This window comes from Martes martes (genome assembly GCF_963455335.1).
Source record: "Martes martes genome assembly, chromosome: 1".
NCBI lineage: Eukaryota > Metazoa > Chordata > Mammalia > Carnivora > Mustelidae > Martes > Martes martes.
This window is the reverse complement of record NC_137888.1, coordinates 150,370,007-150,393,074: the sequence shown is the minus strand read 5'-3', so window position 1 is coordinate 150,393,074 and position 23,068 is coordinate 150,370,007. Positions and strand designations below refer to the sequence as shown.

Genomic DNA, 23,068 nt, shown 5'->3' with positions numbered 1-23,068 from the left:
AACAAGATAAGGAGACTCTGAAAGGTGGAGAAAAGGAGACACACTGGCTAGGGATCTAGGGACCCACAAAATGACATGGTGGTGATTCCCAGGGTTTTCTTTTTGCCTTATATAGCTCACACTGAGTACTGGAGAAGCCAACAACCCAGAAACTAATTAGTACAGACCCAAAAAAGTAGGGGGTGAGGGGAGAAAAAAAAAGGGTTTGCTTTCTCTAGCCAAAGGACTAGCAAGGGACAGCCTAGAAAGAAAACTTTTAGGGGCCCCTGGGTGGCTCAGTCGGTTAAGCGTCTGCCTTTGGCTCAGATCATGATCTCAGGGTCCTGGGATCAAGCTCTGTGTCGGGATCCCTTGGTCAGCCAGAGTCTGCTTCTCCCTCTGCCTTTCCCTTCTTCTTATGCTCGCTCTCTCTCTCTCTCTCAAATAAATCTTAAAAAAAAAAAAAAAGAAAGAAAGAAAACTTTTAGATAATAACCACTCTACTCCAGCCATAAAAACTGTAGGAAAAACTGCAATACCACCTATGCCCTGCCAGGCATGGACACTTCCATTCCTACCTGCTGGGTGGTGTCAGAAGAGGCCTAGTGGGGGAGTCAGGATTTTCGCCTCTGCCAGCAGCCCTGTTGCTCCTCCACTATGCCCGTGGAGGCCACACGGGGGCAGTACTGACGCCTCCTGCCCCCTCCAGCCAGGGTGGTATCAGCAGAGGCTCAGTGAGCAATCTGAATTCCCACCCTGGCCCAGCAGTTACTACATACCCCCCCATCCCCGCTTCCCAGGATGTCAACAGAGGCTGAGTAGGGAATCTGAACTTGGGACAGCACTGAGAAGGGCTTCTAAAACAGAAGGTTTAAATAAGATCCAGAGTCTCATAGCACTCAAAATTTCCAAGGCTGAAAGTCACTCTTCACTCTACCAAGAACCAGGCAAATTTGGAGCAGGAAAAGACAATCCAATCCCACTGATGCTAATACCAAGGTGACCCTGATGTTGAAATTGACAAGGATTTTAAAACAGCCAGTGTTAAAATGCTTCAGTGAGCAGTTATAAACTCACTTCATTTTCTATTTGCTTTTTATTAACAAGCAAAATAATGATTACAAAACAACAACACAAGGGGTGCCTGGGTGGCTCAGTCAGCTGAGTGTCCAACTCATGATTTAGGCTCAGGGTCGTGGTATCAGGGCCACGAGATCAAGCCCCCTGTCAGGCTCCAGGCTGAACATGCAGCCTACATAAGATTCTCTCTCTCTCTCCTTCTCCCCTGCAACTTGTATGTGCTCACATGAATGCATTCACTCTCTCTAAAAACACCACCACCACCACCAACAACAACAACACAAGAACAAGCTTAAAGTTGGAATAGCAACGAGTCAGATTGCTGCTGGAGTTCCTGAATGTACCCGGGGTCCATGCTCTCTCACTGCAAGGCAGGACCCAAGCACGACTGTGCATTTAGGTATATTTATGACCAACAAAAGTCGGAGAGAGGGAAACCACTGGAGAACAGAAAGAATTAAGAGCTTTTCATCAGGCAATCCCAAAGCACTCTGCCCTTTTCCTCTTCTTGGCCTCTGTATCCTCTGTGGTTCTTGTTCCATTTGAACTTGTAACAATTTCAAATCACTCCTTCCTAATTCTGCTTCTCATCATCTTCAGACTTTCTGGAGATTGACGAGACATTCAAACCAAATCTTTGAGCTCTTTCCTTTAGTTTATCCAGGTTAACCACTGGTTTGGCATCAGATGGCAGGCCTTTTAACCCACTGAGCCACCTAGGCGCTCCAGATGACAGGCCTTTTGATGGAACTGAAGAAATCTCAAATCTCACTGCCCAGGCAGTGGTCTTACTCTCCAAGCTCACAGGTACATTGAATCATTCAGCTCTCCTCTGCATTCCCTGGGTCTATGGTATCTCCGATGTAATTTTTACCACTTTCTTCTCTGCTGCCGCCTCTTAGGAGTTCTTCCTCTTTGACAGACAGTTCTATGGGCTTTGGTTCTTCCTCTGTTTAACCTCCCAGTACATCTTCATTTGTCTCCTCTTCAGCATGCTTCCAACATGCCTGGGTGGCTCAGTTGGTTAAGCATCTGCCCTTGGCTCAGGTCATGATCCCAGGGTCCTGTGACTGAGTCCCACATCGGTCTCTCTGCTCATTGGGGATCCTGCTTCTCCCTCTCCCTCTGCCTGCTGCTCCCCCTGTTTGTGTTCTCTCTCTCTTTTCTAATAAATAAATAAATAAAATCTTTAAAAAAAAAAAAAGATTTGCCTGGAGCCTGTAATAAGATTTTATTTTATTCCCTTAGTCTCCAAACCATGAGCAACACATTCCTGCTTTAGTTCAGTAAGATTTGGATTATGGAGCTCCACCTTCTGCTGCCATCTTGTTACCCTTCTAAGTCCACTCACAATTGCACTTCAAACAAACAAAAAAACTGTCTTGGAAAAGACATAAAAGAAATGAAGAACTAAATTGAAAATTTGGAACTGAAAAAGGTGAAAAAAAAACAACAACCCCTCAGTGGATGAGTTGTGTGGTAAAATGGAGAGGACAAAGGAAAGAATAAACGAACTTGAAGATAGAATAATAGAAATCACCGAACCTGAGCAGAGAGAGAATAGATTGAAAAAAAAACACAACACAAAATCTCAGGAATTTGTGGAATTTTAAGAAAACACCTAATATTTGTGTCACTGTGTTGTGGAAATGGTGGGTATTGGAACTGGTGGTCCAGAACAATTCTTGAGAGGTCTTCAGCGCAGTGGTTTTATTAAAGCACGGGGATAGGACCCGTGGGGGGAAAGAGGTGCACTGGCGTTGTGACGAATTATACTTTGGAGTTGGGAGAAGTAAAGACAAAGGAAGTTTCCAAAAGGATTTTCATATTTAAAGAAGATTGGATCTTAGAGGTCAAGTTAGTATTAAGATAAGGTTGCTTTTTGCGTTTAGCATATTATCACTGAGGCAGCTAAGCTCCTTGAAGAAGGTCACTCTGCCTGTCCCAAGCACTTGTACACCAGCTATAAGTCATAAGATTTAATTTTATGTACATTTCCTTTGCTTTTGTTCTCCACATCAACCGGAATACCAAAATTAGAGGAGAAAGAAGGTGGGGCTTTAAAAGTATTCAAATAAGTATGGCTCAGTATTTTCCAGATATGGCAGAAGACCTAAACCTACAGATTCAAGAAACTCATCAAATCCCAAACAAGATAACCCCCCCTGCCAAAAAATCCATTCCAAGATACATCGTAGTCAAACTTCTGAAAACTAAGGACAAAGAAAAAATCTTGAAAGCAGCCAGGGAGAAATGACACCTTCCCTATAATGGAAAAACACTTTGAATGACATCAAATTTCTCATTGGAAGCTTTAGAAAGCAGAAAAAGTGGCACAATATTTCCTTTCCTTTTCAGCACAACATTTCCAAGTGCTGAAAGAGAAGAGTCAACTCAAAATCCTATATCCAGTGAGAATTGGGAATAAAAAGGACATGGACATTCTCAGACGAAGAAAAACAATGAGAATTTGTCAACAGCAGAACTACCCTTAAAAAGTCGCTACTGGAAGTTTTAGAAAGAGAAATTAAGTGATTAAAAAATGATTGAAAAAAGAATCTTGAATCAAGAAAGAAGAACTGAAGTGTAAAAAAGTCTAAAAAAAGTTAATATAATAAGCTTTCCTTCCTTATTTGAGTTTTCTAAATGACATCTGATGGTTTAAGCAAAGAATTAGTGGTTGTGTGCACGATAAATTAAGGAAGTTGGTAAATATAGTTATAATTTCTCCTTCAAGCAACTGCACAATGAAAAGGAGAAATGAAGTGACAGCTGGCCAGGAGGAGGGGCTCTGTGGTCCCCATGATTTCCTCTTTCCTCAAAAGATCAAAGCCCATCAGGCCCAGTCTAGTGTCCCCTCCCAGTCTAGTGTCCCCTGTCCCACACACTCATTCATTGCCTGATGTGATTCTCAACTTATGTTGAAGAAATATTTAAGACCATTATAAACAGGGGCAGGTAAAGGGACTTAAAGGGAAGAAACTTTTTTTTTAAGGATTTTATTCATCTAGGGGCGCCTGGGTGGCTCAGTGGGTTAAAGCCTCTGCCTTCGGCTCAGGTCATGATCCCAGGGTCCTGGGATCGAGCCCCGCATGTCGCATGTCGGGCTCTCTGCTCAGCGGGGAGCCTTCTTCCCCTTCCCTCTCTGCCTGCCTCTCTGCCTATTTGTGATCTCTGTCTGCCGAATTAAAAAAAAAAAAACTTAAAAAAAACCACTTTATTCATCTATTTGACAGACAGAGATCACAAGTAGGCAGAGAGGCAGGCGGCGGGGTGGGGGGGGGAAGCAGGCTCCCTGCCGAGCAGAGAGCCTGACATGGGGCTTGACATGGGGCTCCACATGGGGCTCGATCCCAGAACCCTGGGATCATGACCTGAGCCAAAGGCAGAGGCTTTAACCCATTGAGACACCCAGGCGTCCCGGGAAGAAACTTTTGATATCTCATTGAAACTGGTAATGTCAATACAAGTAGAACTGAGATAAATTATACACAGATAATATTATACTGAGTGCCTACTAAATATCTATACAAAGAAATACTCTCCAAACACTGTCAATAAATCAAAATAAAATTCTACTCAAAATAACCGAAATTATTTGGAGTGCCTGGGTGGCTCAGTCAGTTAAGCATCTGCGTTCAGCTGGGGCCATGATTCCAGGGTCCTATGATGGAACCCCACATCAGGCTCCCTGCTTGGTGAAGAGCCTGCTTCTCCCTCTCCCTTTGTCTGCTGTTCCCCCTGCTTGTGCTCTCTCTCGGTCACATAAATAAATCTTTGGGGGAAAAATGACCAAAAGTACAGAAATGGAGAATAGATTAGTCAGCTGTTAGGGCTGCTGGGGGAAAGGGGAGTGGTCAGTCTATAAAGAGGTAGCCAGTAGAGATCTATAGGTAAAGAGTTCTATATCCTGATTGTAGTGATGGTAACACAGATCTCTACATGTGATAAAGAGGCAAGGAATTGTACATACACACTGTACCAGTGTCAAGTTACTGCTTTGATATTGTATCCCAGTTACTTAAGAGGTATCCATTGGGGGAAATTGTATGAGAGGTTCAGAAACTACTCTGTACGATTACTGCCACTTCCTGTGAATCTATAATTATCTCAAAAGTTTTTTAAAAAAATTTTGACATAAAAATGAAGTAAAAAATTATGCAATGATCAAAGCTTAATTTTCTATCCTGCCTCCCCCCTCCCCCGCCCCATTTCACCGAGCTGTAACTGGCATATAGTACTATATAAGTTTAAGGTATACAGAATAGTGACTTGACTTACATACATTGTGAATGATTACCACAGTAAGTTAACATCCATCATCTCATATAGATTTTTAAAAAGACTTTTTTCCCTGTGATGAGAACTCTTAGGATCCACTCTCTTTAACAAGTTTCATTATAGTAGACAGCAGTGTTTACTATAGTCATCATGTTGTACATTGTATCCCCAGTGCTTACTTATTTTATAACTGGAAGCTTGTACCTTATGACCACCTTCATCCATTTCCTCCTCCCCCAACCTCCCACCTCTGGTCACCACACATCTGATTTCTAAGAGTTTGGTTCTTTGTTTAGATTCCACCTTTAAGTGAGATAACATAGTGTTTTTCTCAGTCTGATTTCACTTAGCATAAAGCCCTCTAGGTCCATCCATGTTGTCTCAAATGGCAGGCTTTCTTTTTCAAAATGGCTATTTCATTGTGTGTATACACACACACACACACACATACCACTTCTTGACCCATTCATCTATCAGTGGGCACTTAGGTTCTTTCCATGTATTGGCTATTACAAATAAGGCTGCTATGAACATGTTAGCGCAGATATCTCTTTGACACCGTGTTTTCATTTCCTCTGGATATATACTCAGAAGTGGAATTGCTGCATCATATGGTAGTTTTAATTTTTTGAGAAATTTCCATACCGCTTTCCATAGTGGCTCGGCTATGGCCAACAGTCCATGAGGATTTCCTTTTCTTCACATCCCTGCCAGCGTTTATCTTCTATCTTGTTTTTTAAAAAGTACCCTTCATTATAAAAATGACCCCTGACAATATATACTTATGTGTAAATAAAAGTCTTTGTATTCCCAACTAGCAATTTATGTTGGGAAAATGAACCAAACTATATTTTTTGAGGATCTACTTATTATATTGGTCCTGATAAAAAGCGGAATTCAAACATAAACAAAACAGGGCTCTGTCCTCAAGGAGCTTAAAGCCCAAGGAATCAAGGCACAAATGCAGGAAAACCTTAATAACTCAGGAGTTAGAAAACATAGCCCCTCCATAACAGACTCTCTGGCTTGTGCCAGAGATAGCCCCTCTTACAAGTTCTAAAGGCAGGCTTCTGTGGGCCAGTCGTTAAAAAAAACCCATGGAGGCAGATAACCTTGAAGTGGGTTTTGAAAGGTGGAGATGGTGAAGCCAGAGATTCAAGCAGTAAGGGAATAACTTAGACAGATGGTGAAAGTGAGAGACACATTGGGGGCTGGTGGACTGGAAGACAAGACCCTCTGGGTTCAGTGGGGAGCCCCTGGAATGCAGGCTGCAACTGGGTGCATGTATCTGGGCAGGAAAGGGCTAAACCAGAGTGTGGAGATTATTTTAGTGGTTGTGTGCAGGACAGATCAGGGAATTGGATAAGCACAGTGGTAATTTCTGCTTCAGACCACTGCATAAATAAGAATGAGAAATGAAGTGACTGCTGGTTGGGAGGGGCACCTCTGGGACCCCCAGAATCTCCTCAAACCTCAGCAGGCTTATTTCAGTGTCCCCTATCCTAAGCACTCATACATTAATTCAACCTGAAACTACCTAACCCTGAGGTCCTGAGGTCCGAGGAGTGGGCCAAGTTCAAGGACCCAGGAGGCAAGTCTCACATGGTCCTTGCTGTATTAGGTTCTTCTGAGTATCCATAAATGAAAATGAATGTGTTGAAAGACCGCCACCCTTATCTACTTCATTACCTCCTTCTAGAGTAGCACTATCCAACAGAAACAGATAAGCCACATATGTATTTTTAAATTCTCTAGTAACAATGTTAAGAAAGGTAAAAAGAAGTAGGTGAAATTAACTTTAAAATATACTTTATTTAAACCGATATATCTAAAATACCATTTTAACATACAATCTATATGAAAACTATTGATGGGTTTTAACCAGTTTTCATATTAAGTCTTCAAAATCCAGTGTATATATACACTTACAACACATCTCAAGTTAAACTAGCCACATTTCAAATGCTCAATAGCTACACAGGTGGCTAGTGGCTACCATATTGGACTATGTAGCTATAAAACCTTGCTACTCAAAGTGTGGTCCCTGGACCAGTAGCATCAACATCAATGTTGGAAATAAGGAATCTTGGGGCGCCTGGGTGGCTCAGTGGGTTAAAGCCTCTGCCTTCAGCTCAGATCATGATCCCAGGGTCTTGGGATCGAGTCCCGCATCAGGCTCTCTGCTCAGTGGGGAGCTTGCTTCCCCCCCTTCCCCCGCCTGCCTCTCTGCCTACTTGTGATTTCTGTCTGTCAAATAAACAAATAAAATCTTTTTTTAAAAGGGGCACCTGGGTGGTTCAGTGGGTTAAAGGCTCTGCCTTCGGCTCAGGTCATGATCTCAGGGTCCTGGGATGGAGCCCGGTGTCAGGCTCTCTGCTCGGCATGGAGCCTGCTTCCCTCCTCCCCTTCCCCCCCCAACCCCCACCACCCCGCCTGCCTCTCCGCCTACTTGTGATCTGTCTGTCAAATAAATAAAAAAAATCTTAAAAAAAAAAAAAAGAAAGAAAGAAAGAAGGAATCTTTGGCCCCACTCCAGAACTAATTCATCAGATTCTTTACTTTAATAGGATCCCTGAGTAATCCACAGGTACAAAAATGGAACAGTTCTGCCTCACACATTAGAGAAGAGAGAGATAGGGGGCATAATGTTTTGGCTACTCAACATCAACATTTCTCCTAGTCATGGAAGTTCCATGCCATGATTTAACTCAGTCCGAACTCCAGACAGAGATCTAAGCCAAGCAGCACTTCTCCTTGGTGCTGAGCACTACGGTTGGTTCAGGCATTTCATGTGACCCAACAAGAGTCAATGAGACCCAATGAATCCTTTGATAGATTCATTTGATAGAATCCTTGGATAGATTGAATGAAAAAGGCCGTGCATTCTGGAGCCATTTTTGAGCATGATGGGAGACCTGCCTGCATATATATGAAGCCTGTGAATGGAGGAAAAACCAGATACTGATGACCTCATTTGAGTCCCTGCTTCAGGGCTTACAGCTTGACTTTTCAGACTTGTGAGCCAGTAAATTACCTGTTTGTTTAAACTTGTTTGGGTTGTGTGCTAGTTAGGTATCTGTCTCCTCCTCCACATCTCCTCTCCTGGTTCTCTACCAGGCTCTGTGCCTCAGGGTATTGACCTTCAAGGATTACAGCAATAGGCTCCCTTTGCCCCCTGGTTTTCTACGGAGCTTGGCCAATGGGAGGTACCAGCAGCAGATCAGAGAGTAGGAAGAGACTGAAGCCGGGATATTTATTTGCTTGCCTTCCTCCTTGTGAGCTTGCTGAGGGCTAACTTCTTCCTATCAAAGCTACTCTCAGGTAGCTTTCTCCTTCACTTACTTTCTCTGGTTCTAGTAGTCCTCTGTCTCCCTACTCCTTTGTGGCCTACAGCTGCCTGCTCCCCAAGGTTGTCAGTCCTGCACTACTGCACATTCCTTCTGGTTTCCCTATTCCCTGACCATGACTCTGCAATAAGTTCCTTTATCAAACTCTCCTTGAGGCATCCATTTAGAGTGTGCCGTTTGTTTCCTTTTGGGACCTGACTGGTACAATAATTAGTATCAGGAGTGGTCTTAAAATAGGATTCCATGGATAAAAAAGAGATGGTATATGTGCATATGTGGTGTACACACACACACACACACACACACACACACAACGGACTATTACCCAGACCTAAAAAAGAATGAGGTCTTGCCATTTGTGACAACATGTTTGGACGTAGAGGGTACTATGCTAAATGAAATAAGTCAGAGAAAGACAAATGCCATATAATTTCACTTACATGTGGGATCTAAAAAACAAAACATATAAATAAGCAAACAACGAATAAGCAAAAGAAACAGACTCATAAATGCAGAGGACAAATGGGTGGTTGCCAGAGGGGGATGGGTAGGAGGATGGGTGAAACAGATGAAGAGGATTAAGAGGTACAAACATCCAGTTGTAAAATAAGTAAGTCATGGAGCTGAAATGTACAGTATAGGGAATGTAGTCAATGATACTGTAATAACACTGTATGGTGAGAGATGGTAACTCCACTTACTATGGTGAGTACTGCATAATACATAGACTTACTGAAAAAAAAAAAAGATTCCAGAATTGAGTTGCCCATGTATTTGTGGAAGATATGGATAACCTCCTTGTTGTGGTGAAATGGGATCCTGGCAATTCATAACATGCAGTGTCATCACTGCATCACTGGGCTGGCACGGGATAAAGCACAGGTAGAGGAGGATAAAGACATGAGGAGGTTCAAGATTTAACCAACTTGAAGTACCTATCACAAACTGTATTATCTAGTCCAGTGAGCCACAGAATTGGAGAGGCATATTAGCCTGCCATTATAAAATGGAAATGGGTATACACTGGGCAGATCCAAAGGCACAGTGAACTACTTGATTCCCCATGCATCCAACACCTCTACCTGATTTTATCCCCTTCAACATTCTACCAATGCCCTCAAGAGAAACAAATAAGGTCACTTAGTGGCAGAAAAGAAAGTACAGCCTTCTCTTCCAGAAGCAGCCAGAGTGTTGCACCACAGCCCACTCTGGAGTGGTTCCAAAAGCCTGGAGTGAAGGGATGTTCTCCAGCGAGCAGTACTCTGCTACAGATCTAGCTAAGGCTCAGATCTACCCTGACGTGTGGGGAGTAACTAATAGGCTGGCCAGCTGGTCAGGAATTTACAAAGAATAAGATCAGAAGACCAGGGACAAGGCAGTCAAAGGAAAGGTGGACTTCTTGCCATCCACAAAGGATTAAGATATTCATGTTCCACAGAAATGCTCATCCAAAGGAAGAAAAAAAAAAAAAAAGAAATGCTCATCCAAGGGCCTCTTTTGTAGATGAGGCTTTCAATAATCAGGAGGATAAGATGACCCAACCTGTGGACATCAGATGGCCTCTTCCTCAGATACTCTGGTGCTTGGTCAATGGACCCACTTACAAAGTGGCCATGATGACAGGAAAGGAGACAGTGATGGGCTTAACAACATAGACTTGCCCTCACCAAGCTCATCTGGCTACTGCCAACATCTTCTGTGTGTGTGGGGGGGGGTTAACTACAAATTCAAAAATTTTGATAGCTATAACTCTATGCAGGTTATCTATTTCTTCATAAATGAGATTTGAGAGTTTGTGTCTTTCAAGAAATGCATCCATTTTGGGTCACCTGGATGGCTCAGCCAGTTAAGCACCTGCCTTCGGCTTAGGTTATGATCTCAGGGTCTTGGAATTAAGACTCACATTGGGCTCCCTGCTTAGCAGAGGAGTCAGCTTCTCCATCTCCCTCCCCACACTCATGTTCTCTCTCTCAAATAAAATCTTTAAAGATGCATTAAAAAAAAAAAAAAAAGCATCCTGGGACACCTGAGTGGCTCAGTGGGTTAAGCTGCTGCCTTTGGCTCAGGTCATGATTCTAGGGTCCTAGGATTGAGTCCCGCATCAGGCTCCTTGCTCAGTGGGGAGCCTGCTTCTCTCTCTGTCTCTGCCTGCCACTCTGCCTGCTTGTGCACGCTCTCTCTCTCTCTGACAAATAAATAAAACCTTTTTAAAAAAAGTAACCATTTCATTTAAATTGTTAAATTTATTGGCATTAAGTTGTTTATGAAATTTCTAAATTATCCTTTCAATATCTGTAAAAACTGTGATGATGTCAATTCAGTCATTCCAGATACTGGCAATCTGTGTTTTCTACAATTTTTCTTGATCCAAACTACAGGTTTAGCAACTGTAGAGATTTTTTTATTTTCTCAAAGTATCAGTTTTTGGTTTCATTGATTTTCCTCTATTTTTTGTTTAGTATTTCACTGAATTTCTCTCTGGTCGTTATTTCTTTTCTTCTGTTTATTTTGAGTTCAAATTACTCTTTTTCCCCCCAATTTATTAAGATAGAGGCTGAGGTCATTGATTTTTGACTGATCTTCTGTAAATACAACGTTTAGTGCTACACATTTCCCCGAATACTGCTGCTGGGTGCTCAGCATGTTTATTCAGAAGCTGTGTTGAGCCCAGAAATAGTACCACTGCCACAGGGACCAGCCAGCCACCCAGGTACTGAACCCCTTTCAACATGCTGGGAAAAGTTATTTGTCTTTATAGGAGTAAACACATAGTATGGGTATAGATTTGCCTCCCCCACCTAAAGCATTTCTGCCAGAATCACCAGTTTATGGGATTGCAAAATGTCTTACCTCTTGCCACATTTATCTCACACGATGCTGCTTCCATCAAAGGGACACATTTTATTGCAAACCAAGTGGGACAGTGGCCTCACTTAGAATTCCTGGTCTTACTACATGTTCTATCACCCAGAAAGAGCTAGTTTGGTAGAACAGTGGGTTGGCCTGTTTAGATCTCAGTTTATAGCCTTAAGAATCAGCAGTCTATGGAGCCAGAATGCATGGCTTTGGGAAACAGGGGTAAAGCGGGGGGTGACCCTCCTCACTGTTACACCCAGTGCACTACAAAGAAATTTTTGTGCTTCTCATCTCTGCAAACTTGGGCTTTGTGGGTTAGAAGTTCTAGTGCCAAAGAGGATGCTTCTTCCAGAGAACATATCCATAGTTCCATTAAACTATTAGAAGAAACTGCCTCCTGAGTGATAACACTGTGGCAGACAGAGTCCTCAAACTCTAGCTTCCTTTTCTTTCTTTGGGAATAGAACTTCAGAGTTTTAACTGGAGTTAATAGGGCCACCCTGCTGAAGACCACAGACTAGATTATCATTTATAAGACATTTATTCCTTCCCTCCTCTCTTCCCTTCGTGAGCATATACTTTCTGCCCTACTGATGTTGAGCTTGGGTATGTCACTTATGTGGGCCAATGGGATGTTAGCAGACATGATCCAAGCAAAGGCTTTAAATGTGCTTGTGAACTTGATGGGCTCAGGCCCTCATCTTGCCATTCTGATTCTGGACAGGGAAGCGCAGAAGTAAAAGGGTTCATTACCTCTGCCAGGTCACCGATCTTGCTCTAAGGCAACCTTCTCCACATAGCTTCTAACCTATGTACATGACTTACCAAGGTGTACATATGCTGCTATTACCATGAAAGTCATTACTGTGAGGAACACATGGCCTGGGAGCTTGCTGGTGGCAAGAGGATGAGATCTGAACTGAAGGTGCAGCGAGCCATGTCCAGCTGAATCCAATATAGACTAGCCAAACACCAGTTCATCCACGTGACACGTGAATGAGAAGTTAATGCTTACTATTGGCTGCCACTGGTATTTTGTGGCTGTTTGTTACACAGCATTTTTGCGGCACAGCCAACTGAGACCCTAAGTGTGGCCATCTGACTAAATTTTGGGCATTAGGATGGAAGAGAAAGTTATACGTGCAACTTTTAGTTCATGACCTTCACAGAAAAGTGTGTGTCCTCTACTTTCCCTCTTCTTCATGCTGTAGAAATGTGTGACGGGAGCTAAGAGCTGCATGCTGAGGATGACAGACACAAAGTGGGAAGGGCCTGGGACCTCCACACTATGGCAATGAACTATCAGCATGGGACTGCTTACACTCAGACTTTTATATCAGAAAGAAACAAATTGTTATTTTGGCTATTGTTGCAGCAGGAATGTTAGCAGCCCAATGGAGCATAGGTTTACCGCCAGTAGCAACCAGGAGGTCCTGAGAAAATGGGTTGTTGCAAGCCCCCTGCAGTATTCATCCAACCACAGTCCCACCATGCCTGCTGCTGGTCTCCTCCTTGCTCTACTGTGGGTCCTGCTCATTTTACTGTTGACCACTGTACCCAAGGTCTGCCTTGAATCACCGCTGCCCCTGTCACAAAGGCCCCCATTTCCTGCAGCACTGCTAGTGGTGAGGGTCTATCTGGCTTGACTGAGGGCTAACTGTAACTGGACAGTTTATGTGCTTGCCCTATAGTCTAAAGCACAAAAAAAGTTAGAGCAGGGATGCATGTTTACTCACCCTATAAGTTGGAGGTGAAAGACAATGGATCATCTTTGTTTTCTATAATCTAATCTTTCTCATAAGCCCCTGCCCTGCTGGGTGCAAAGGGGAGATTTAGATTTGCCAGTAAATAGTAGGTGGGATTAGTTTGGTTCAAGCAGTATCTTTGGGGGTAACTTGGTTTCTCTTAAGTAAATGCTGCTTCTCTTTCCCCTCATCTTTTCCAGATGGTTATCTGGGAGTATGGAAAAAGAAAGGCACAAACATAACTGTGTGATAGAAGGAAAGAATTGCCTCAGATCCCTTTGAGTAGGTCCTTGTACTATCCTCTGGTTCTGCCATGAAATACTGGGTCTGATTCCTGAGTTCCTATAATTATCTGCTGAGATGCAGTGGGCCTAATCTGGTCTTTGGAGTGTGATGCCAGCACCCAGAGTTGGTGTCCATGGTCCCAACATTTGCCTTCTGCCACAAAGTCCTCCCTCTGAAGGCCTTTTCATTCCAGCTTTCAGTGCAAGCCTCTACAACACTTCCTCGTGCCTTCATGGGGCACAGGGAAGCTTTTTATCTCCTGCAGAACAAGTATAGGTTGTCAGGGACTGGGTATGGTATCCTGGTTTTCATTGGCCTAGATTCTGCCCTCCATCACTGCTAAATTATTGTTCCTACAGTATTTTGGTCATGATGCAAAGCCAAGTGCAAGGATCCTCCTAGCAGCCTACAGCCTCCGTCATACCTTACCTGGGGAAGTGGTCCACAAGCCTCTGACGTTCTTGGATTCTTCGCAGTCTCCATATCTGTCTACTATAGTTTCCCCTGGTCAAGATCTGGATGGACTGGGGAGGACAGACAGGGAAAATAAGAGCCTTGGAGCCTGCCTGCCCTCCTTCCTTTCCCTCTTCTGTTTCACATGCCTCCAGATTAAAAAACACAAGTGTTACTTTTATTTCCTCTTCCTTTTTTCCAGGGCAGTGACCCTTACGGTCTGGACATTATAGGTAGGTGGAGTTTCATCCCTGCAGTATGGAACAGGCACCGTGCTCTGGGTGAATTAGGCACGGCTTTCGATATGAGGGTTGTAGGGCAACTGTGAACTAGGGCCCTCTAAGAACAATTATATTGATAGTCCATCCCTTGAATGTTAAAAGGTTAAGGTTAAAAGGTTAAGACGCTCTGCTGGGGTGCTTGGTGCAAGCACCAAGCCTAGTTGCTGGCTTTTGTTTTGTGGGGTACCAGAAACATCAGTACTTCTCTTTGTCAAATATTCACAATGCAAATTCCTTTCTATCCATTCTACATCCAGGGATATGGCACGAAGATCTGCTCCCTTACCCCAGGTAATCTGTGGGCACACTCATCTCCTGGCAGTACCTTTCCTACAGCCTGGCTTACTTAGCCTAGAAGAATGCCATATTTGTATGCACCCTTGCATATGCACCTGCTTCCCCAGCACCCTCCAGGGGGTTCTCGGCACTCCAAATTTGTTTTTCAAGGTCTCCCTGACAGGTGAAATGTTAGTAACACCCCATATGCACATTTACAGGTGAAATTACCCAACTCCTTACTGAGAAAGACTTATTCCTAGCTGTGACAGTCTCTACAGCTTTACTTTCTGAAGACCGGGGCGGGGGGGGGGGGGCGGTACATGCTCTTGCAACATGTGCAGTTAGTTCCTCTTTGTTTCCCTGCTCACAGGCTGTTCTCCAAGCCTTACCTGCCACCCAGGAAGGCCTATAGGAGCGCCAACTGTTCTATAGTAGTTACCACTATGCTACCGAATCTTTAACTAATGTTCTCTCTGGGATTTGGGTGGATTAAAAACTTGGGCAGGGCATACTGTAGGACACTTTTATGGAATTCTATGTAAGAAGTCAAGGTGGGCTTTATTATCTTCATGTCCAACTAGATGCTCTATGGGAGGATGGCATGGGGACGGGGCTAAATGGGGTTAGCACTTACCGAAGAGAGATCAAGTTTCCCCCCTAAGACTGAACCAGATGAGTCTGTTAATAGTAGGATAACACCTTCTCTGTCTGCTGGATGAGGTGCTCAGACTCTGCTCTAAGGTCATGGGGAGCCCTCCTTCTGTCATGGTTTGCTGCCATTCACTGGGGAAATAACACCAGTTCTGGGGGCAGGTCCCTTTGGATGACGGAAGGCAATTTTCTCCTTAGGCAGACTGCTAACAGATGCGCACATGGAGAACAGTTCATAAATGTCTGGGCACTCCATTTGATAGGGCCTTTTTGTCCCCATTTCTTGGGTCCCGAGTTTTCCAACTCAATGTCCAGGCAGTTGGTAGCCTAAGTTTGGTAGACCTGAAACCTGCATTCACTTTTTCTATTTGGGTACTAATGGCAAACAAGCCTTCAAAATTCCTGGAGAATCAAAGACTCTATTTCCTCCATCAGATTTTGCAACCAGAAATGAGGCAGAGCCCGGGGCAGCAGGGGGGCAGCAGCAGTATACTGTGAATGACATCACACACATGGTGGTGGAAACCTGTTTGTCCTGAGTAAGCAGACCTGGGTCAGACATACAGCAGTCACTACTGCTCATCTTCCATCCCTAGAAAGCTTTCTTGCTTTATTCCCACCAGCTAGTAAATGACATCCATTACTTATTCAGCACTTACAACAAGGCAGGTACTGTGCTAGGCATTTCCAGGAATTTCTGGAGGCAAGTTCCCCAGACTTGCTGAGTTTGTTTCCTCATCTGTAAAACTGGCTTAAAAACCTCACGAGGCTATTTTACTGGCTACCTGAGGTATTTACTTCCCTTAGCACATTGCCTGGCACATTATGAGCACTTCAATCTAATTGTTGCTATTAAGATTTTATTGGGCTTTGTATCTGAATTTACATTAGGAAACTAGGCATTAAGTTCCAGGCTGTCTGAATCCATTCAGTTCCTGGGTTCAGAGAGGGAAGGATACCAACTTATCAGAAGATAAATGAGTATTAGGTTTCTGAGTTTAATAAGAGATACCTGTATTTTTAAATTTTTTTTTTTATAAACTACAGCTACTCTCAGAGATTCTGAAACCCTACCTGAGGTTGAGAAGTAAAATGGCATACACCTTTGTGCAAACTTTCCCAGACAGAAATGTGGTTCTTCATACATTTCTAAATCGTCATCATGCTGGCAGAGCTTAAGGTGGGCAAAAAAGCAAAACAAAATACCAAACCCCAAACTCCACAAAAATCCTTCACTTCCTTTCTAGTGAGAGGGTAGTCCATGCTCCTAATGGATGACCCACAACCTAATCTGAAATACAGGATAATCATAAAAAGGCTATGGGTCCATGGCAGCACAAGTTCAATGCCCAGAAATGGTTTGGGTGATGCGGAAAGTGTACATGACTTTGCTCAGGCCTGGAACAATCTCAAAGCATTCAAAGTGGAGGTGGACCATCAGCTGAAGCTGATAGAGCCAGCAAGACTTGGACACGTGGACAAGAAATGTGGCCTCCCTGAAAAGAGGACCAGTCTGAACAGAGGGGCCAAGGGAAGCACAGTGAAACCAGGTTGAAGAGCGTGTTGGAAGTCCCCTCAGTTTTCAAGAAAAAAGCAGATTGTGGGGTACCAGAAACATCAGTACTTCCTGATATGAGAAACCAAACTTCAAACTATGAAGTATACTTTATTTTTTTAAGGTTTTATTTATTTATTTGACAGACAGAGATCACAAGTAGGCAGAGAGGCAGGCAGAGAGGGGGGAAGCAGGCTCCCCGCCGAGCAGAGAGCCCAATGTGGGGCTTGATCCAGACCCCAGGATCATGACCCGAGCCGAAGGCAGAGCCTGAGCCACCCAGGCGCCCCATGTGAAATATACTTTAAAAGAACACATATATATATACAAACTTGTAACCCGAATCTTGAAGGTCTTCTGCGTGCCCGACCCTGGTTGCATCCCTCTCCTTTCCCTAGAGCCAATCACCAAACTGGATATTTTTGGTTTCCTTGCTTTCTGTAAGTATTGAATACAGAAAAACTTATTCAATTGGGCCTACTTTTGACCTTTTTGTGAGTGCAGTCATAGTGTTTGTATTCTTCTGTTACTGTGTTTCTACTGTTTTGGAGATTCCTCTGAGTTTTTTTATATCGTTGTAATAAGTACCTTTACACTGTATAGTACCCATTCTATAGATGCTTTTACATCCCATTTGAGTGACTTCCTTTGCTTAGCTAATTATTATAAAGCATACTGATATAATTATTTTTATATATATTACTTGGGATATATGCACAGGAGTTTATTGAGGATATAAACCAAGGAGTGGAACTGCTGGGCTGTGGAGGAAGCATAGGTTCTACTTTACTAGGTAATACCAACCTGCTTTCCAAAGAGTTGCCTCAAGTGACATTCCAACCAGCAAAGTCATAGTTTCTGCTGCTCTTCATCGTGGCCAATACTTGCTGTTCTCTGGCTTTTGAATTTTGCGCAGCTGGTGAGGGTGAAATGGTACCTCACTTTAGATTTAATTTGCATTTCCTTGATTATTACTGTGGCTGGGTTTCTATTTCTGGGACTCCAAAACACTGTTGCAGAATCAATCTTAATGAACTACTTCAAGAATTTATATCATTAGTGCTATAAATTGTTGGAGTGTTTTGTTCTTACAGTTATAACAATACACATAAAGCAAATGTGTATTGCGCCCCCCAAACATCTCCCAGACCTTATTCTATACACTCCCATACATGTATGTTATAGACTAAACATTTGTGTCTCCCCAAATTCATATACTGAAATCCAAACCCTGAACGTGCTACTAGGATTACCTTTGGAAGGCAATTAGGTCATAAGGGTGGGGCCCTTAAAAATGGGATTAGGGCTTCCTCCTGCTCTCTGCTCTGCGCCATATGAGGAAACAATGAAAAGACAACCATCTACAAGCCAGGAAGCAGGCTCTCACCCGACACCAGATCTGCCCGCACCTTGATCCTGGACTTCCTAGACTCCAGAACTGTGAGAAAAAGATGTCTGTTGTTTAAACAAGCAGTCTATGGTAATTTGTTGTAGTAGCCCAAACTAAGCAATGCTGAAATCTAATTTATCTACAACTTGCTTGTTTACATTAATTGTGGATCATCCCATTCCAGTATGCATGGATATACGTCATTCTTTCTAGCTGCTGTGTAATAGTTCACGGTATGGATGACCCATAATTTCACAGTCTTCTCTTTATTATTATTATTTTTTTGAGCATGTACTATTTGGAATTATAAAATCCAGTGTGTACAAGAGTATATTCCTCCTACTCCTCTTCCTCAGGAACTCAGTAGCCTGGCGGCAACCAAAGTTAGCAGATGCAGTAGAAACTGACCAGACGCTCACCACTGCCATTTCTTCTTCCTGAGCACACAGGAAACCATGTCCCAGTTTCCTTGACTTGGGTTGGGGTCAGACAACTCGGTCTGACCAACACCACATGGGAGGAAGTAACAGACACAATTTCCAGTGTTTGCTACCTGTCGTGGTTTTCTCTCCCTTAGCTAACCAGCTGGCTGAATGCAGAGTCCAGTGGAGAACTCCAAGGAGGCCCTAGAAGATGCTGTCACAAGACATTACACACCAAAATCTTCAATTCTCTGCTTGGAGGAGAGGAACTAAGAACATCTGCATTAAGAAATGAGCTTTTGGGTTAAACCAGTCAACTTTTGGGGCTGTACTTTTAGCTAGCATTAATTATAACAATACACATATTTCTTATGTATCCTGAAATGTTCAAAGTAATAAGCAGTTGCCAGTCCTCTATCAATGAACACGTAGATTATTTCCAGCTTCTCCCTATTACGATGATGCTATAATAAACATCCTAATGAGGTAGGTTTTTAGACATATTAAACCCTTAAGTGTTTGAAATGGAGCAGGCACCTAGGAACCTGCTCCACCTCGATGAGGTATTTCCTATCTCTTGCTTCATTCAGCTGGAGCTCATCAAGTTGGCAGCATGGTGCCAGTCTGGCTGAGCCTCAAGCTACTCCCTGGCTCAGAATCCAGCCGATGCTGAGATTCGCCCTTCTGCACAGACTGATTTTTTTTTCCTAGAGTAACCTTTGCACCGACCTATTTCTTATATGCTCTGAGTGCCTGTCCCCTTGGACATTCGCTTCCTGGGTAAGTCAAGATACCAGCTTCTCACCAGGCTCCACACTCCTAGTTTGTGCATGTCTCCTGTATTCTCATGCGTCCACCATGCTGGAGTAGATGCTGTCTACACCCTTTGGGCTTACTCTGGAGTTTGCTTTCAGAACATTCTAGTACATGAGGAAGATTGCCTGTGTCTGTTGCCTGAGTACATTCTCCTGACTTCAGGAGCATGTTTTTTCCCCAGCACTGGGCTGGGTAGAAGTACAGGAGCATTAATCCCCTAAAGAGGGAAAGGAGGTGGTGGGTAAGTACCTCAGCTACCTTGCCTCTGCATGGGACAATTCTGGGGTGTGTTTCTGTTTCTCAGACAGTTCAAAGCATGATTGAGCCTACATGGTAACCCCTCATGAATTCATCCTTTAATGATTTTCCTTCCCATCTCACTTCTCTACTTTGTCACAGTGCCTCTTGGAGACACTTCCTAAATAAACTATTTGCATCCAAATCCTGGTTTCAGTGCCTGATTTTGGGAGAAACCAAAACTAACACAGAGTCTTCTTTGAAAATGTGAGGAAAAATAAGGTCTCTTCCCCCAGGAAAATATGTCATGCTTTCAAGAAATCTAGGTACGATTTGGTGAACTTTTGATATTAGGGCCAGGCTTCCAGAATCACCTAACTTCTCTCCCTCCTCCCACTCCCCATCTTCCAAAACATTACTGAGGGAGTCATATACAAGGACCAGCAGCAGGATACTAACAGGAATGAAAGTATCACTTTAATAGCTTCAAAAGTGCCTAAAACCCCTTTACCTATTTAAAATACTCTCTGTATGGTAGCTTCCTCTAGAGTTTTCTCAAAAAGGGTGTTGGCTAAACTCCTTAAGTATTTTCTAGCATGGTATACACACGGTCTCCGATTTACAATGGTTTGACTTACAATTTTTAGACTTCATGATGGTACATTCTACATTCGGTAGAAACTACTTCAAATTTTGAATTGGATCTTTGCCCAGGCTAGTGCTATGTGGGACAATCCTGTCCCATTAAGCTGGCCAGTGGCAGATGTCACAGCTCCCAGTCAGCCACATGATCACGAGGGTAAACAACCATACACTTACAACTATCCTGTACCCATACAGCCATTCTGTTTTTTTACAGTATTCAATTACATGAGATAGTCAACAGTTTTAAAACAGGCTTTGTGTTAGATGATTTTGCCCAACTCTAGGTGAATGTAAGTGTTCTGACCATGTTTAAAGTGGGCCAGGCTAAGCTACGATGTTCGGCAGGTTAGGGGTAGTAAGCACATTTTCAATTATAGTATTTTCAACTTACGATGGGTTTATTGGGACATAATCCCATCATAAGTTGGAGATCTGTACTGGCCTTTTCTGCATGATGCTTTGCAATGATTTACATATTTGCTTAGTTGTTTACTATTTCTCTACTAGACTATATGCTCCATGAACACAGTAACTAAGTCATTTTGTTTACCACTGTATACCTGGAGTTTATGACAGTGTTCTCACATGGAAGATATGCCATGCGCTGAGAACGAGGTTGAGGTTTGGACTCCTGGGCTCTAATAGTCACCAATTCCTCGCTCATAAAGAACATGGACTCTTAACCTCTATCAGGCCACATGGAGATAGTCAAAAGTAAATGACCGGATCTGCAGAGCAGATTCTGGCTCAACTACACCATCAGGCTATGTGTGGAGGAGGGAGAGAACTCACTGATGAATGTATAGTGACTCTTCCCCCAACCAAAAATGTGGGTCAATTCATAAACTATTTTCACTATTAGGTTTGTAGCTCCTTTCCATTGGGGAAGGGGGAAGGAGGAAGGTGGTCAGAATCTCTCCCTCAAGTATATATTATTCTGCGTATAATTTCAAGGGAGCAAAACAAAACAACAACAAAAAACTTACACAAACTTCTGAAGTCTGTCCATGGTCCATGCAGGCTAACAATCCCAGGTTAATAATCTCTATGGATTTTTTTTTTTACTGGTACAAACCTCGAGATCTCTAATCTTTACCATCAGCTTTAGCTCCTATCTGATATATTTGATCCTCATCCCTCTTCTCCCTGCAAAAAGAAAGGCAACACATGGCAGTAAATGTGTCAGTGGTGACGGCTGAAACCAATTGCTACAGCAAGGCCTGTGTTCTGCTTTCAAACTCGGGCAATGGCTCTTTGGCTGTCACTGGAATATTCCACCTTCTCAATTTCCACCTGTTGAAATCATGCTACCTTTGCAGGGCCTGGTACGAATGCCACCTCTTCCATGAGATACGTTCTCCAATTCCACCAACCAGGTAGAAACCTAACAGTTCCACTCCTGCGGCTCCTAGTTGAGTACTTTTGTTTTGTGGTCATCGGCCCTTCTATAGCTGAGCTCAGCACAGGCATTCCGGGCCTGGCAGGGTCTTGGCGAAGGTCCCTTTTTCTTTTTCTTTTCTTTTTTTTTAAATTTTTTAATTTTATTTGTTTGACAGACAGATCACAAGTAGGCAGAGAGGCAGGCAGAGAGAGAGAGAGAGAGAGAGAGAGGAGGAGGAGGCAGTCTCCCTGCTGAGCAGGGAGCCCGATGCGGGGCTTGATCCCAGGACCCTGGGACCATGACCCGAGCTGAAGGCAGAGGCTTTAACCCACTGAGCCACCCAGGCGCCCCGAAAGGTCCCTTTTTCTTAATGACTACTATTGGCCTGAAAGATGCTCAAGAGGGAACAGTTTCGCACCTGGCCCAATTCATGCCGATACTCTTTCTTCCATTTTACCAAGCGCACTCAATTTTCACCTCAGGGATTTCCCCAATGGACCTAAGTGGTCAACCTCAGAAAACTCAAGTTAGGGGAGGTCACACAAAAGCCGAGGCCCTTGCAACGATGCCAAACCACAGGGACCGAATCTCACTTGTTTAATGGCCCAAGCCGCGGCGGGAGAAAAGGCCCAACTTTTCGAGCCCCGCCTCGAAAAGACAGGTGCCCCTTTGAGCTCTGGACTCAAAGCTGAGACTGGACAAGAACTCCCTCCCTACCCAATAAGGTAACAAAGAGGGCGGCGATAGACGCTGCAGAGAGCACTTCCGCCTTGAAAAAGGTGTCGTCAAGGGGCAAGCTTCCAGTTCCATTCCTTCTCACAGCTCAAGGCCTTTCATCGTGGGCTGTTGTCCACACCCCAAGGCTACCACACCCAGCTGCGCCCTCCAGCTTCTCCACACCCTCCCGAGCCGTTTGCACGTCTCGAGGGTGTGACGGTTACGCCGTGACATCACTCCAGGAAAAGGGCAAAACGAGCAAGGTACTGGCGATCTTCATGCAGCCCTGGCGCCAGGAAGCGCGCGAAGAGTCCGGAGGCGGGACTAACTTTGACTGACGTCCACACTCACCCATTGCCTTTCCGAGCCCTTCTCAAACAAACCAATAACTGAGACGACGGAGACGGCAACGTGCCCCAGCCGCCAGGAGTGGCTCCGCCCCATTCATTGGGTCGTCTTTTGGTCGCCATGATTAGTGTGGCTGCCACTTTCTTGCTACTTTGGGCTCTCTAGCTATCTGATATCCTCTCTGAATTCCTTCTTGAGCCTTTGTTCCCTCTCACTGTCAACTTCCACTTTCCCGGGATTCTTGCTGGTTCGGTGCCTCTATAGCCACACTTGAGATGGCGGCCGGAGGCGGGGCCTGCCCGGCGCGGTGACGTCAGCGC

At 43.9% G+C, this 23,068-nt stretch overlaps 1 pseudogene across 1 annotated transcript; it reads right to left on the bottom strand.

The window, feature by feature from the left end:
• Positions 1–1,530: 1,530 nt before the first annotated feature.
• On the bottom strand, positions 1,531–21,311 carry LOC308346645 (SAP domain-containing ribonucleoprotein-like; annotated as a pseudogene). Its single transcript has 3 exons — positions 21,289–21,311; positions 19,988–20,111; positions 1,531–2,054 (listed from the first exon to the last, which is right to left on the bottom strand). The product of its transcript is annotated as an SAP domain-containing ribonucleoprotein-like (transcript).
• Between the last annotated feature and the right edge of the window lie 1,757 nt (positions 21,312–23,068).